The 15,329-nt window shown below is 44.7% G+C and overlaps 1 protein-coding gene across 1 annotated transcript in view; it reads right to left on the reverse strand.

Annotated features, from left to right (window-relative positions):
* Window positions 1-15,329, reverse strand: part of CRACD (capping protein inhibiting regulator of actin dynamics) — a 154,753-nt gene that overhangs the window by 69,680 nt on the left and 69,744 nt on the right. The window lies entirely within an intron of this gene.

The raw sequence follows: 15,329 nt of genomic DNA on the forward strand, positions 1-15,329 counted from the left end.
GACGTCATCTAGTCAGGATCTCGGCTGGCTGCCGGCCTTTGCCGGTGGGCGTTTAGGTAACGCCTTTCTCTCCTGCTCCTTCAGAACAAATCCTTTCCGTCACTGCCCTCCTTCCTCAGAGAATAATGGGTGATCGAAGAAGCATCTTCTCAGGTCGTTCCTTTTTCGTCCAATGAAGCATCACATACAAGCCCCCCCTCCTCCCATGCCCTTTAAAAAGAAACTGAAGAGGGGGCTACATGTTGGGCTGTTAATGGCAAGGTCAGCAGTTCGAAACCCCTCAAAGCTCCTCGGGAGAAAGAAAGACACGCTCTCTATTCCAGCAGAGACGTGCAGCTTCGGAAACCCTCAGGGGCTGTTCTCCTCTGCCCTCTAGGGTCGCTGTGAGTGTGATTCTCCGGGACGGCAGTTGAGTTTGTGCTGATGTACCTTACTGGGAGCTCTGTGGCAGAAGAGCTTAGGTATCAGGCTGCTAAATGCAAAGGCACCAGTTCAACTCCACCAGCTGCTCCGGGGGAGAACGAGGAGGCTGTCTGCTCCCACAGAGACGGCAGTTTCAGAAACGCAAAGGGAGCTTGTACTCTGTCCTAAAGGTACAGACAGGGCCACTGTGAGTCAGAAAAGGCTCGATGGCAGTTATATGTCTTTAAAAATGGCCCCGCTCTCTGGAAAAGAGTCATGCTTGGTAAAGCAGAAAAAGGACGGAGACCCTCAACGAGACGGATCGACACAGGGGCCGCAACAACGGCTCAAACAGAACCATCGTGAGCATGGTGCAGGACGGGCGGGCCCACTGTGTGCTGGAGCTGACACCGTGGCACCTACAAGAGCAGGTCCCTGCTGCTGAGTGACCTAAAGGAGCCGACCCGCGGCGTTGCAGCAGAACGTCCTGGTGAGCGGCTTCCGCAAGCAGTATTGTGGGTGTTGTTGTTAGGTGTCACCGACCTGGCTCTGACTCATGAGAACAACAGAACAAAACACTACTCAGTTCTGTGCCATCCTCACAATTGTTCCAGCCACGGTGTCAACCCGTCTCTTAGAGGGTCTTCCTCTCCTTCACTGCCCTCTACGCATGATGTCCTTCTCCCCAGAGACATGCCCAAAGTACACAAGATGAAGTCTCGCCCTCCTTGCCTCGAAGGAGCACTCTGACCTTACTTCCTCCAGGACAGATATCTGTTTGTTCTTCTATCTCTCTATGGCATTTTCTGTGTTCTTCTCCAGCACCACAGTCCAAATGCATTACCACTTGTCTGTCAGTCTGTCACACTGTGGGGACTCGGAGGCCGGAAGTGATGTCACTGGTACTTCAAATGCCAGCAGCAGGGTCACCCACAGTGAACAGGTTTCAGCAGAGCTTCCAGACTAAGAACAACCAAGGAAGAAGGAATCGGCTCCCTGCTTCAGAGGAAGAAGTCTCTGAAGACCTTATGTGTAGCGTCGACCCACTGTCCATGAAGATTAGAGCCAACAAAAGCCAACCGAGCAGGGTGCCCTGCTGTAGCACACGGGATTGCCGTGAGTCGAAACAGACTCTATGTTTGTTTGTTTGTACCAAGCTAAGTTTCAGGCTAACTTACTCTAAGGTTGGCAGTTCAAATCCATCCAGAGGCATTTCAGAAGCCAAGTCTTTCAAAAGGCCACAGCCCTGAGAACCCTATGGCGTGCAGTTCCCCCCTGTACCCCATGGGGTTGCCACGGTGAGAATCAACTCAGTGGTAACTGGTGTTCTGGTCCCAACCACACCAACAACTAAACCCCGGTCACTGCCATCAAGTAAATCCGACTTAGCAAGGTCAGTAGTTCGAAACCAGCTGCTGCTCCACAGGAGAAAGAGGAGGCTTTCTGCTCACATGAAGAGTGAGCTCATTTCCTCTACACGTTTCCGATTTAAAAACACCAAAGGGAGGAAGAAGCGGTTCCCACCACTCCACCTCAAGCTGGGGAGCAAGGTGGTGAGGAAGCAGGCAGAACAACGTGCCACTACAAAAGGACAAACATCTGGGGTGCTAATCTAGGTGCCCACAGACCTTCAAACGAAAAACAAAACCAAACTCACTGCCACCGAGTAGATTCCGACTCCTAGCAGACCCGAGAGTTCAGGATAGAACTGAACTTCTGCATTTCCAAGACTGGGCATCTTTACAGGCGTGAAAAGTCTCCTCTCGCTCCCATGCAGCAGCGAGCAGTTGTCTCCTAGGTACAATGCACGGTGCTAGGTGATGTATTTACCGACAGGGAGGAAAGGTCAAGGTGGATTTGGTGATTATCACTCGAGCAGGAGCCAAGGGAGTTGACCCAAAATAAACAGAAAGGAAATGAGGGATTCTTGAGCGGGCTGTGTGTTTACCCGACAGGTGCCCCGGTGACGACGTGGCTAACAAGGCTAGGGAGTCCTTCCATGGTCTTCGAGGCACAACGGTTTGTACTGGGCCACGCTGGGGAAGAACAGGGAATAAAGAGGACCTGGACGGGCTGAACACAAACACCAGGGTGGGAAGAAGACAGACTCGGGGAGGATGCTGGGCTATGGAAGTGGGTGGGCTTCCACAGCACAACATGACCTTCTTCGGGCCCCCCACCAACATGGGGTGGATCTGTCGGAAGGTTGCTTGTGACTCTGCTGATCTAGCACTTGGTGCTGCCCAGGCGGACTACACGTTTTTATGGGCAGTAACTTGGCATGGGTACACACACATGGTTCCTGGAAGACATGTCAAAGTCCAAACGTCAGGCAGAGCCTTTCTGGTGAATCAGAGGCATTCTGTTTCAGCAGTGCCCTAGTGATGACCAGGAAGGTAAAAGACCCGGTAAACCCAATCCCAATCCTCCATGCATCAACCAGCAACACTCCATTACCATGGATTAACATGATTCTAAGACATAAGAACCCCTCTGCAGAGGAGAACTCAGGTCCCGGAAGCTTCCCTCAGAAGTCCGTTCCACAGCCTGTCTTCTGGGTGGCTTCTCACAGGCTTGAGAAAGATTTTCCACTTCCTCGACTCCAAAATCAACAACATATTGCCATCAGAAACATCTTTCGATTTTAAATGAGATTTGAGAGTTTATGTCTCTTGACCACTTTATGACCCAGTGCTGGTGGCAACTGGTTAATTCACGGGGATTCACTTTCTGAAAAGACTCAGTAACTACATTTAGACCCACCTGAGAATTAGGCAGGAAGACTTAATTAAAGGAAATTAATAGGAAATGCAGGTTTAGAAAGCACAGGAGGATTTTTTCTCTTTTAATTATTTGATTCCCCAGTTTTACTCTCCAAGTTCATCTATGGTCTCATCCATCCAAAAAGCAAGTCCCTGAACGTTAGAGGTCTGTTCTTTTGAGGTGCACAGCGCCCTTTGTAAGCCACAGCAGAAGACCCAATGGAAACTCCCACTAAGCGAACCGGACATTTTCTTACACAGCCAGCAACCCTCCCCTGGGCCCCAGGGTGAGAAAAGGCAGATGACTACTGTCCCAGGGATATGGACATGGAAGTCACTGGACGTTGGTTCAGAATTCATGTCTTGAGGATGTGCAATGAATCGCACTTCGAGACTACCACATATGTGTTCTTTCTATATCCTCTTTACTTCCTGTGATATGTTTTGTCCCGTTCTACCTTTATGAATGAACATTATTGAAAGGGCTGCCGTATAAATAGCGCCCAGTCACCTAAGTTGGTAATGTGCACAAATCAACAATCTATGTATTTTGGCCTAAAAATCAGTCCTATACATGTACACTTGTTTTTTCTCGACAATGTTTACCTTTTGGCTAAGTTAATGGTAATATCAATAGAACTACCATATGCCTCGTGGCGATGATTTATAAAGTCCTTCAACAAAATAATAATTGTGTGTTTAAAAATAACTAGAGTCATATATAAACCACACACACACACATGCATATTTTGAGCTGGCCCTTAATCATAGCCTTAATTTAAGAAGTTAGTTCTCATGACATCGCAATGCTCAATGGCCGCGCTATGAAGCCATCACCGAGGAGACGAGCGCTACATCAAAGCGTGGTGAAGAAAGCAGATGGAGCCTGGCTGCCAGAAAGAATAGTGTCTGGGCTCTTAAAGGCTTGTCTTCAAACAAGCAGGCAACTAAGTGAGGCATCAGCTAAGTCCACGTGGAAGAAGCACCCCAGCCTGCGGGATGCAAGGATTTCAACTAATGAACACTAAACCCAGAGGAAGGCATGCAATTAGACACCACATTCTGAATACCCAGTCTGCACAAGGCTCTGGATGACTGCAAAAACTCAAAACCCACCTGCAGGGTCCCACATGTGGATTAAGCATCAGGTGAATCCCCTATGACTTTGGCTGGGGGATGGGAAAGGCCATGTTGTCAGACACAGTACATTGTAGGCCAGATGACTGCAGTTCGGTCCAAGTGTGACACCTGGCCATTTGCTCTCCTTCTTGATCCACTGTATAAAAATTGTCCCAGTTTTAAAATATTTTCTATTGAGGTTTTTCCTCTGTTTCATTCTGTCATAATTATTGGCTGTTTGGGTTTGCATGTGTTTCCGTGTATGAAACCCAGACAGGGAGAGCTAGAGAGACAACGACTGGAATAGCAGATACAAAGGGACATGGCAGGGGAGGGAGCCTGGGGAGAAGTGGAGAGCTAACAACAGTGAGCTCAAGGAAGAAGAAATATCCCAGAAAAGATGGTGGCGAGTGTTGCACAACTTTAATGAATCTGATTCAACTAATGAAATGTGTGATATGCAAACTGCATGTCCGCGAAACTGTTAAAAATAAACTAATTTATGTATTAAAAAGCAATCACCTAAATTTTATGGTAAGAATAGATTCAATGGTACCTACCAAGAACATACACATTTTATGAAACATGTGCAATCCTAGGCCACATTAATCATTAAGAAAATCTGAGCATGTTTCTGTAAATATCGCCTACTCACTAGACTACTTTATGACCAACATATGATTTGGGGGGACTGCACTAGCTGTCTGTCAATGGAATTACAGGGATGGTCAGCTATTTTCTTGACAAATAACACCAATGGTGACTCAATGTGGGTATTTTTGTTGTACAGATGGAGGATCCAAACAGTTGCAAATGATGTAGGAAAATGGAGCACTTTTTTTTTGTGGAGCACTTCTAAAATGCTCGTGTGGGATATGCCATGGGATAGCTGCCATCTAAAAAGGGGCATCATAGGCTATCAAAAATAATGGCCAGCAGTTCTCAACCTGTGGGTCGTGACCCCTTTTTGGGGTCAAACAACCCTTTCCCAGGGTCGCCTGATTCATCACAGTAGCGAAATTACAGTGATGAAGTAGCAATGAAAATAATTTTATGGTTGGGGGTCACCCCAACATGAGGAGCTGTGTTAAAGGGTCGCGGCATTAGGAAGGTTGAGAACCTCTGCTCTAGGGTCTTAAAGGTGTGTGTTCAAGCTAGCAGCCATCTACGGAAGATGTTGATTAAGTCCATATGGAAGAATGGCACCAGCCTTCTTGAACCAAGGATGATAACTAACAAAACCCAAATCTGAAGAAGGGAAAGGCATCAGGGATGAAATTGTCAACCCCCAATTTACAGAACGCTATGCATGACAGCAGAAGCCCCATAGCCAGCTGCAGGGACCCTAGATAGATTAAGCTGCTGGTGAATCCCCTCCGACCACGGGTGAGGGACACGGATAACCTTCCTATCAGACCAAGTCTACTGTAAACTAGATTATGGTAGATGAAATTAGGTTATAAGGTACTCAGTCATTTTGGATTTACTTTAGCTTTCAATAATTCCTGCTTTTTGGAGGACATTTTTTCAATGGTTTAACATTGGTTTCAATCTTTTCTTTCTTATTTAAAAGAATATTTGCTGCTTTCATTTTGTTTGGTTTACTTTAGTATGTTTTCCACTGTAGGAAGCATAGGATGGGCAGATGTGCAGAGACACTAATTGGTGCCTGGCTAACGGGGATGCGGGAATAGGTTGGAGGGAAATGAGGAGCAAATAATGCCCACAGGAGAGGGAAGGATGTTCCAGAACTGCCTGTAGGGATGCGCGTACACAGCTCTTTTTAAACATGACAAACGCTGTGTAATGTGCATCTCAATAAAGCTAATGGAAAAAATGAATTAAAGGGGTATCGTTTTGAAAAGCCCTCTCCAGCATTAGAGCATTCAAGATTGCATTTTAGAATTCACAGCACAAAACTCACTTTTCTTGGTTAGGTAGGCAGTGAAGAGGAGAAGGGAAGGGGTTGTGGGGAAGGAAGAGACAAGGCATCATTGTATAAAAAAAATAATAAACCAAATCAGCTCTCAAACAACAATGAAACTCAGTGTCACTGAGTCGATTCCGACTCACAGCGACCCCAAGGGGCAGGGTAGAGCTGTCCCTGGGGGTTTCCAAGACTGTCACTCTTTATGGAGCGGAAAGCCTCATCTTTCTTCCAGTACAGCTCTAGTTAAGGGTTAAGTGAGTGTGCCCCAGAGACAAAAGAATTTGTCCCACATCCTGTTCCCAAGACTCCTGTTTGCAGAGAAAGGAACATCTGTTCACCAGCCTTTCTTTAGATCTGCCATCTTCCGCTGCAGGGATGAAATTATAGGAGCAAATGCAGCGATGCCACGTTTTCAGCATTCATCTGTTATAATTTTTCACATGAAAGAACCTATATATGTATACTCACCACTTGAAGGATCATAGTCATTTTCATTCCTTAAGTATTGAACTGAATTAATTTATTTTCATCATTCAATAATTACTTAAGGGAATGTTTATTCATTTAAATGTGCTCATTATTCATTATTTTATGGATGTAATTATACAACATTGAAGATTGCATCATCATAATTACTAGTTTATAGAGCGGATTCTAAAAATTAAAAGCCACTGGGTAGGTCAAGGAAATCTGATTCATTTTCCATGTGTCACAAGGATGTAATTCTGACATTTTCATTTCTAAACCTAAAGTAATGTATGCACGCAATACCTCTGAATTGGATTTATATGGTACCCTTCCATATGGAAAACAGAAATTCCTCATCACAGCACATTTTAAGCAGCACAAATCTCCTATCTGGCGATTCTCTGAATGAGCTCTCAAATTCTCACTGCCTTTGAGTTGACGCAGACCCATAGCAACCCTATAGGACAGGGTAGAACTGCCCCTGTGGGTTTCTGAGCCTGTTGCTGCAGGTACTGGGTCAATCCATCTGGTTGAAGGTCTTCCTCCTTTGCTGATGTCACTACTTTAGCTAACATAATGGTCTTCTCCAGGGACTGGGCCCTCTTGATAACATGCTCAAAGCATACGAGATGTACTTGGTACATTCTGTTGGGTCATCTTCCTTTGGAACTGGTACAGAGAGGGATCTCTTCCAGTCCGTTGGCCAAGTAACTCTCTTCCGAATTGTCTGGTGCAGACAAGTGAGTGCTTCCAGCGCGTCATCAGGTTGTTGAAACATTTCAATTGGCATTCCATCAATGTCTGGAGCCTTGTTTTAGGCCAATGCTTTCAGTTAAGCTTGGATTTCTTCCTTCAATACTGTGATAGTTACACAATCTGGTGTCAATTTGAGGATTGGGAGGGCAGAGGTGGGGTCTAGGTTGTCAATCAGGATATAGCCAAGGAGGTCTCTGTGTGGACGTGGCCTTCCCCTAAGGATTCTGGGAATTCCTGATATTTTCCTCCTTGGGAGGTGGGAGACACTCTCTTTTGACCCTTGGAGACTCTCTACTGACAAGGCTGACTCCTTATGAGACATCCCTGAGGAGAATCCACATGGATCTACCCTGATGCAGCCCTGGGTGCTGGAGAAGGCGTGTGGAGACCCTTGCCAGCACTGAGATGCTTACAACACCACTGGATCCAGAGACTTTCTACCCACTGGCCTGTGATCATCCTGCGCTCGGCATCATTGCATGTGTTGCGTGAGTCTGAAGAGGCCTTTATAGATCGGTATCAGACATATGGGCTAATATCGGACTTATGGACTTGGACTGGACTGGGTTGGGATGCTTTCTTAATTTTCAATTACCCTTTGCATAAAACTGTCTCTTATACACCTCTGAGTTTCTATGGATTTGTTTCTCTAGTGTACCTGAACTAACCCAAATACCATTGGCACTTACGCACATGCTACCTCTTGAACTAGATGCATGTGGAGTAGTTATTTTTGGTAGTGACCCTGCAGTGATTCCATCTTCTTCTGATGCTTCCTGCATCATTCAATATTTTGCTGATAGAATCTTTCAATACTGCAGCTCGAGGCTTGAATTTTTCTTCAGAGTTGAACTCATTCATATAGTTTAAGATATGCTGAGTGTGGTCTGAGGTTTTCAGTGGCTAATTCCACACGAGTGGACAGCCTGCCCCTTCTTCCCCTGGGTGGCATGACATTTCCCATCCTCCGCACATATGTTTAAATTGACAGTAGTTGCTATTTCTGCTCACTGGGTTCAACTGTCATGTTTTCATGTTGGTGTCACATTAATAATGTGATATTATTACTCCTGTGTCACTTATTTCTTATAAAAACAAGTACACTTATTTCTTAAAAGACTCAGGGTCTTAATTTGGCACTCTTTCTCTCCCGAACTGTTGACAATTTCAAGACTTGTGTTTAAAGTTCATCTGGTCATAAAATTGAGATCTGAGTGGAACTGATAAAACAAGAGCAATCTCTGAAGAATATAATGGTTATCGAAGATTGTTGGATAGTGAAGAGTTAATGACATTTTTGGAGGGCTATAACTGGCTTAGTTTTAAAAGCAGTTACGCAGCTGGAAATTATGGGACAAATTGCGATAAATTTTTTTTATGATACTAAGACAAAGGTTAATGAAGAAAATTATCTTGTTACAAATTCAGAAACAGATGTGTCTAATACTTAAAAAAAAACAAACCTAGGCAAAGGTGCAAATCTTGGTTTCTACTGGTTAAAAGCTAAAATAGGGTCAAATTTCTCAAAATACATGCAAATACTAAGATGCAATGCAGAAGTCACTAGTTCCATGTGTGGGCATCAGATTTTTGAAGAATGTGGCAGGGATTCTAGAGGATGCCCATGGGCCACAAACGAGCATCGAAGAGACCCTACTGTCTCTTGTACCTGTTAGGCAATGTGATTGCTTACTGAATAAACAAGGCGCATGACACACAGACCCAGGCGGAAACTGAGTGTGGCCTTGAGTGCGACCTTGAGTGTTGTGATAGTCTAGGACATTAGCAATTCATTCTGTTCTCATTGGAGAGCACTGAGCTCCGATCAAGCAGTCCCTTTCCGAACTCCAGATTTCTCTTGTCTAGATTCCAAAAAACCAAACTCACTGCCACTGAGTTGATTCTGATTATAGAGACCGCATAGGACGGGGTGGAACTGCTCCTGTGAGTTTCTGAGACTGTAACTCTTTAGGGGAAGAGACAGCCCCGCGTGTCTAATAGATTAAATCCTCACAATTCTGGGAAAATAAGAAAGACAGAACCACTACTGGTTTTGTAGAATCTTTCCATTGATCTGCGTACCAGATATCAGTGTGCTAGATGACCTTTATTCTGAATCCTGAGGGTCAATGGCATGAGGAATCAGCTTCTCAGTACTGGAGTTCTTGCCTCCCATGCAGAATCCCCAGTCAATGCATCCCGTGCACAGTCACCACATGCCTGTCAGGGGAGGCTTTGGGGTTGTTACGATGCTGAACAGGCTTTGGCGGAGCTTTCAGACTCAGCAGGATGAAGCCAATAGTCCTGGAAATCTTCTAAAAGTCAGTCCATGAAATCTCCATGGTTCCCAACGTCCTGAAGTGCCAGTGAGCACGGGGATGGGGCAAGGCCAGGGAGTGCTGAATGCCTTGTGTGTGGAGACTCCATGAGGTGTGGGCTCATTCAGTGGCCACCACTGACCCCAAACCCCCAGCAACAGTCAAGGACTTAAATTTGTACTCATTGCCTAGATTTAAACTTGTACTCATTTCTTAGAGGTGTCAACTCTTTGAGCAGTGATTCTTGGGTTCATGTAATGTCAGAGTGAGTGAAATAGAGAACAAACCCCACACTTCCCTTTGTCCTTTAATGGTTGGGACTTACTTTTGTGGGGTGCTCCAGAAGCTACGGAGACAGGGGCATAGCGTGCAACCCAGTTTCCCAAGCCAGTGCGGAGAGCCACAGAAGCTCCACCACGAAAGTCTCCCTCGAACCAGAGGTTTCAAAGTTTGTTCCTTCAAGCAGTTCCTTCAAGCCAACAATGGCTTTGTTTGTTTGTTTTGGATGCAGCCTCCCAGAGAGCATGACAAGTGGCTCAAATGATGACATCTAAAAACATTTATCACCAAGCAGGAATCTTCTTCACACAAAGAGGCAATGGGCCACGAGAAAGCAAGCCCTAGAGTCTTGGAGATCTGGGTTAAGCCACCTCGCCGCTGCCATTTTCTAGCTTCTGCTTCTAACTCTGGAAATCGAGGCAACAGAACTGCTCACCATCTGAACTGTGCACCACCCCGGCTTCAACATTTTCTAAGTGGCTTCAGGGAACGGAAAAGATGCTGCGGGTAAGAAGAGCTTCCCATCGCAGCAGCATGTAATGGAGAGCATGCAACCTCTTCTGGAAAATTTACATTCCCCAAACGTTCAATCGTTCCAACGGATTACGGCAAATCTTGCAGAAACACAATGAACTCTACAAACTCCCACACATTATAACCTTGGACTGATCATGGGCACACTGGATCACTGCCGCACCGGCTGCTCCAGCTGAGTGACTGGTGGGGGCTGGAGATAACTTTTCACTTTCTTAGTGAATCGAAGCATCCGTTGATCGCACATAGCACGACCTTCAATCGATCTCAAATACCACCATTTAAAAGTGCATGCATGCAGGGTCACAGCTGTCCCCTCATAATAGTGTATTCATCTACAACTTAGACTGGGTAACTAAGTGTTTAGGGCTCTGATCCGAATGGCTTTGGGTGGTTAGACAGAAGGCAGTGCCAACGCCAAATTGGTTGCGTTCCAGAACCGAACATTGCCACAGGATAAACCTTGCTCCTCAAACTATGATATTCTGCAGAGTGGAAAGGCCAGTCCCCAGATTTGAAGGAAGCCTCATTAACAACGTGCAATATGCAGACGGCATGACCTTGCTTATGGAAAGTCAAGAGAACTTGAAGCACTTACTGATCAAGATCAAAGCATACTGCCTTCTGGATGACGACTCAATGTAAACATAAATTCTCGCAAGAGGACTAACAGACACGATGGGTAGAGACAAAAATGAAGCTGTCAGGGGTTTCGTTTTGCTTGGATGCCCAAATAATGTTCACGGAAGCAACAGTCAAGGAATCAAATGACACACTGCCTTGGACAGACGTGCTGCATGGGACCTTGTCAAAGCACTAAAGGGCCAAGATGTCACCTTGAGGACCATGGTGTGCCTGCCCCAAGCCCTGTATTTTCAATGGTCTCACACACGTGTGAATGCTGGATACTAATAATGAAGGATCAATTCATTTGAATTATGGGGTGCAGAGGGGAATACTGTTTTGTACCAGTCAAACAAACAAATCAGTTTTGGAGAAAGTACAGCCAGAATGCTCCTGAAAGGGGAGGATGGTGAGAGTTCATCTCATGGACTTTAGACAATTCCTAGGAGGGCTCAGTCCCTGTCATACTTGGTAGAAGGTCCGTGACAAAGAGCAAGACCCTCAATGAGAGGGACTGACACAATGGCTGCAACCCCGCTCTCAAAAGTCACAACGCCTGTGAGGGCAGTGAGGGACTAGGCAGTGTTTTGTTCTGCTGCACGTAAGGTCAGTATGAGTCACAGACAGCTCCCTGGCACCCAACAACAACGTGTGCCCGCATCGAGCAGGCACTGGCATATCACATGGAATCTTGAATTTCTAATCCGAGATAAGACTTAGAAAAAAATGAAAGAAAGAAAAAGAGAGAGTAAATTGCTTTTCACGATTCATCAAGTTTTCAAGGTTCCAGCTTCCTATGAGAAAATGTGGGAGCCTCGTTAGGGAAAAACTCCCTTGCTGAAGACTTTATCTGAGGCCACAGAGGGTTCAGTGGTGGAGGTGACAGTGATGATAAGGTTAGGTCTACAGGGGCTTATTAGAAATGAGCTAAAAAAAGGATGGGTGGGTGCTAGGTTTTCCTTGGTGCCAATTGAGAACATTCTTTAAGATAGATTAAATACATTCTTAAAACAATTATTCTTTGGATGGTGTAAGATATGGAGATATATGTCCACACATATCTACAAATAATATAATTAACAGTCCATGGGGTATGTGGTAGGGTGGGGGAAGGAAGGGAGAAAGATGAGCTGATATCAAATGGTTCAAGAAGAAAGAAAATGGATCGAAAATGTATGAAAATGGAATTGTACAACTATGCTTGATCTAATGGAACTATAGATTGTAATGATATCTGTAAGAGCTGCGAATAAAATGTTAAAACAAAACAAAATATACCAGGTATTCTTCAAATCACAGGCCATAGGCAGTGTAAGGAACTGGACAATTAATTTAGTGAGTCATGAGGAGCATTCTTTTAAAACTAACTAGTGTAAAAAAGAAGCAAAGAGGAAAGTAGAGAAGAGAGTGGAATGAAAATGAGCGCCTTGTAAGTTTGGGAGGGAAACCTCTATCCCTGGTTTATATGTGTATGTATGTTTGTACAGGCGACTATGCATCTACCCAGTCTTACACATACACGTGTTCTGATATAAAACATATTTCTTGCTCTGGATCAGTAAAGATGTTTGAGAACTACTGATCCAGAAAAATCACCACCCTTCCCCATTAGTTAGGCATTTAGATGCCGCAGTCAACTAATATTTATTGACAGAAGCCTGTGCATATGTGGCCGTCACTTTGATTCCATGAAGATGGAAACGTACTTCATGCATAAACAAACTCAGGGCTGCCAAAGTGATGACACAGGCTCCCCAAGACTGCCAGATCCTGAGCTGCTGTTCACCTGCTGGAATCTCTCCCTTGGCTTTCATCATTTTGCATTTCAAGTACCCCAGTGTTATCCCAGAGTTCCCAAACCTTCCATTTCTTCAATTAAAGGAGAAGGAAAGCTTTGTTACACTTATGCTTTAGTGGCTGCCAAGGTTTTTTTTTAAGGATAATTCAAGAACTTGGAACTTCAAGAAGAAAAGTACTGCATGCTATCTTTTGTAAAAGACAGGAAAACTGTCATTAAAATGACAGAAAAGATCAAAGTGGATGTCAGAAGAGACTCTGAAACTTGCTTTTAAAATCACAGAATAGCTATGACAAATGGAAGAAATGATGACGTCAAAGAGCTGAAGAGAATCTTTCACAGGCAGCTTGAGAAGAGTGTGAACAGCCCTCGAGTTAGAAAGCCACCAAGGAAGAACACACTCAGCTTGTCTCAAACGGGACGCGCTCCAGAAGGGAAAACCAAGCCTCTGAACTGCAGTATCGAAAGATTCAATGGGAAAACATTGAAGGCTGCAGGAAGCATCAAAAGAAGGTGGAAAGAATGCACAGTCACCGACCCAAAAGAACGAGTTGACAGCCCACCATTCCAGAAGGTAGCACATGAGCAAGAGCAAATGGTGCAGCAGAAGGAAGTTCAAGTTGCACTGAAAGCATTAGCCCAAAACAAGGCTCCAGGTATTGATGGAATATCAACTGAAATGTTTCAATGAGTTGATGAAGCACTTTAAGTACTTACTCATCTCTGCCAGGAAATGTGGAAGACAAGTAGTTGGCTAACTGACTGGAAGAGATCCATATTTGTGCCCATTCCAAAGAAAGGTGATCCAACAGAATTACAGCTCAAATTATGGAATAATCTCATTGACATCACATGAGATTACATTACATTACATGAGATGAACTGTGTTTAGGTCATCTAAACACAGTTCCAGGGCACATTGAGAAGGACCTGCCAGAGGTTCAGGTCGGATTCAGAAGAGGATGAAGAATAAGGGGTATCATTGCTGATAGCCGATGGATCGTGGCGGAAAGCAGAGAAAACCAGAAAGGTGTTCTCTTGTGTTTTATTCCCTATGCTGAGGCATTTGACTGTGTTGATCGTAACAATCTAGGATGAGCCTTGAGAAGAATGGGAATTCCAAACACTTCATTGTGCTCTTGTCGAATTTGCAATGGATCAAGAGGCAGTTGTATGAACAGAACAAGGGAAAACATGGTTGAAAGTCAGGAAAGGTATGAGACAGGGTTGTATCCTCTCACCACACTTACTCCATCTGTTTGCTGAACAAATCATCAGAGAAACTGGATTATATGAAGAACAATGTGGCAGAGGATTGAAGGAAAGCTTATAAACAACCTGCGATATGCATATAACACAACCTTGCTTGATAAAATTGAGGCGGACTTCAATCACTTGCTGATGAAGACCAAGAACTGCAGTCTTCAGTAAGGATGACAACTCAGTGGAAAGAAGACAGAAATCCTCACAACTGGACCAACAGGTAACAAACATCATGGCAAAGGGAGAAGACATTGAAGTTGTCAGGGAGATTTGATTCTTGCTTGGACCCACAACCAATGTTCATGGAAGTGCAGCCAAGAGATCAAAAGATCATTGCATTCGGTAAATCTGCTGCATAAGACCTCGTTAGAGTGTGGAAAAGCAAGGAAGTTAACTTGAGGACTAAGGTGGACCTGACCCAAGCCATGGTATAAAGGGTAACCTCAAAAAATCTCCACTGGGCGGAGCTTTCGCAGTACGCATGCATTTTCCCCACTAGGCGAGCAACTCACTCTGAGTTAGTGTACCCAGTGGGGTCGTCTGGGAAGGTAATTTCTTGGTCACAGTGAATTTTTCCATGAAAGCCGTTTTGCCAGAATGTCATTTTTTTGTGATGGTCGATTTAAGAGAACAGCATGTGGGTGTGAAATTTTGTTTCCTGATTGGGGAAAAATGCCACAGAAACGGTTGTGATGTGGAACACAGCTCACAAGGGCAGCATGATGGGAAAAACTCAAGTGTATAAGTGGTTTCATCATTTTGTCTGCCAACTTGCTGAACAGATGAAAATGTCGACAAAATTCATTTTCCTTGTGTTTGAAGACCAATGGAGGACCGTTGAAGAGATGGGGATGTTGTCTGGACGATCTTGGAGCTCAGTTCATTGAATTTTAACGGAAGCTTTGGGAAGGAGACAGGTCACTGCGAAATCTGTGCCTCGGATTCTGACAGACCAGGAAGAACAATGAGTAAAAACATGCTGCGCTTTGAAAGAACAGCGCTGAAGTGATCCAGGTTTTTATTCCAAGGTCATTACTGGCGGGGAGACATGGTGCTATTCTGATGACCCGAAAGCA

This window comes from Tenrec ecaudatus, chromosome 3 (assembly GCF_050624435.1).
Source record: "Tenrec ecaudatus isolate mTenEca1 chromosome 3, mTenEca1.hap1, whole genome shotgun sequence".
Lineage (NCBI taxonomy): Eukaryota > Metazoa > Chordata > Mammalia > Afrosoricida > Tenrecidae > Tenrec > Tenrec ecaudatus.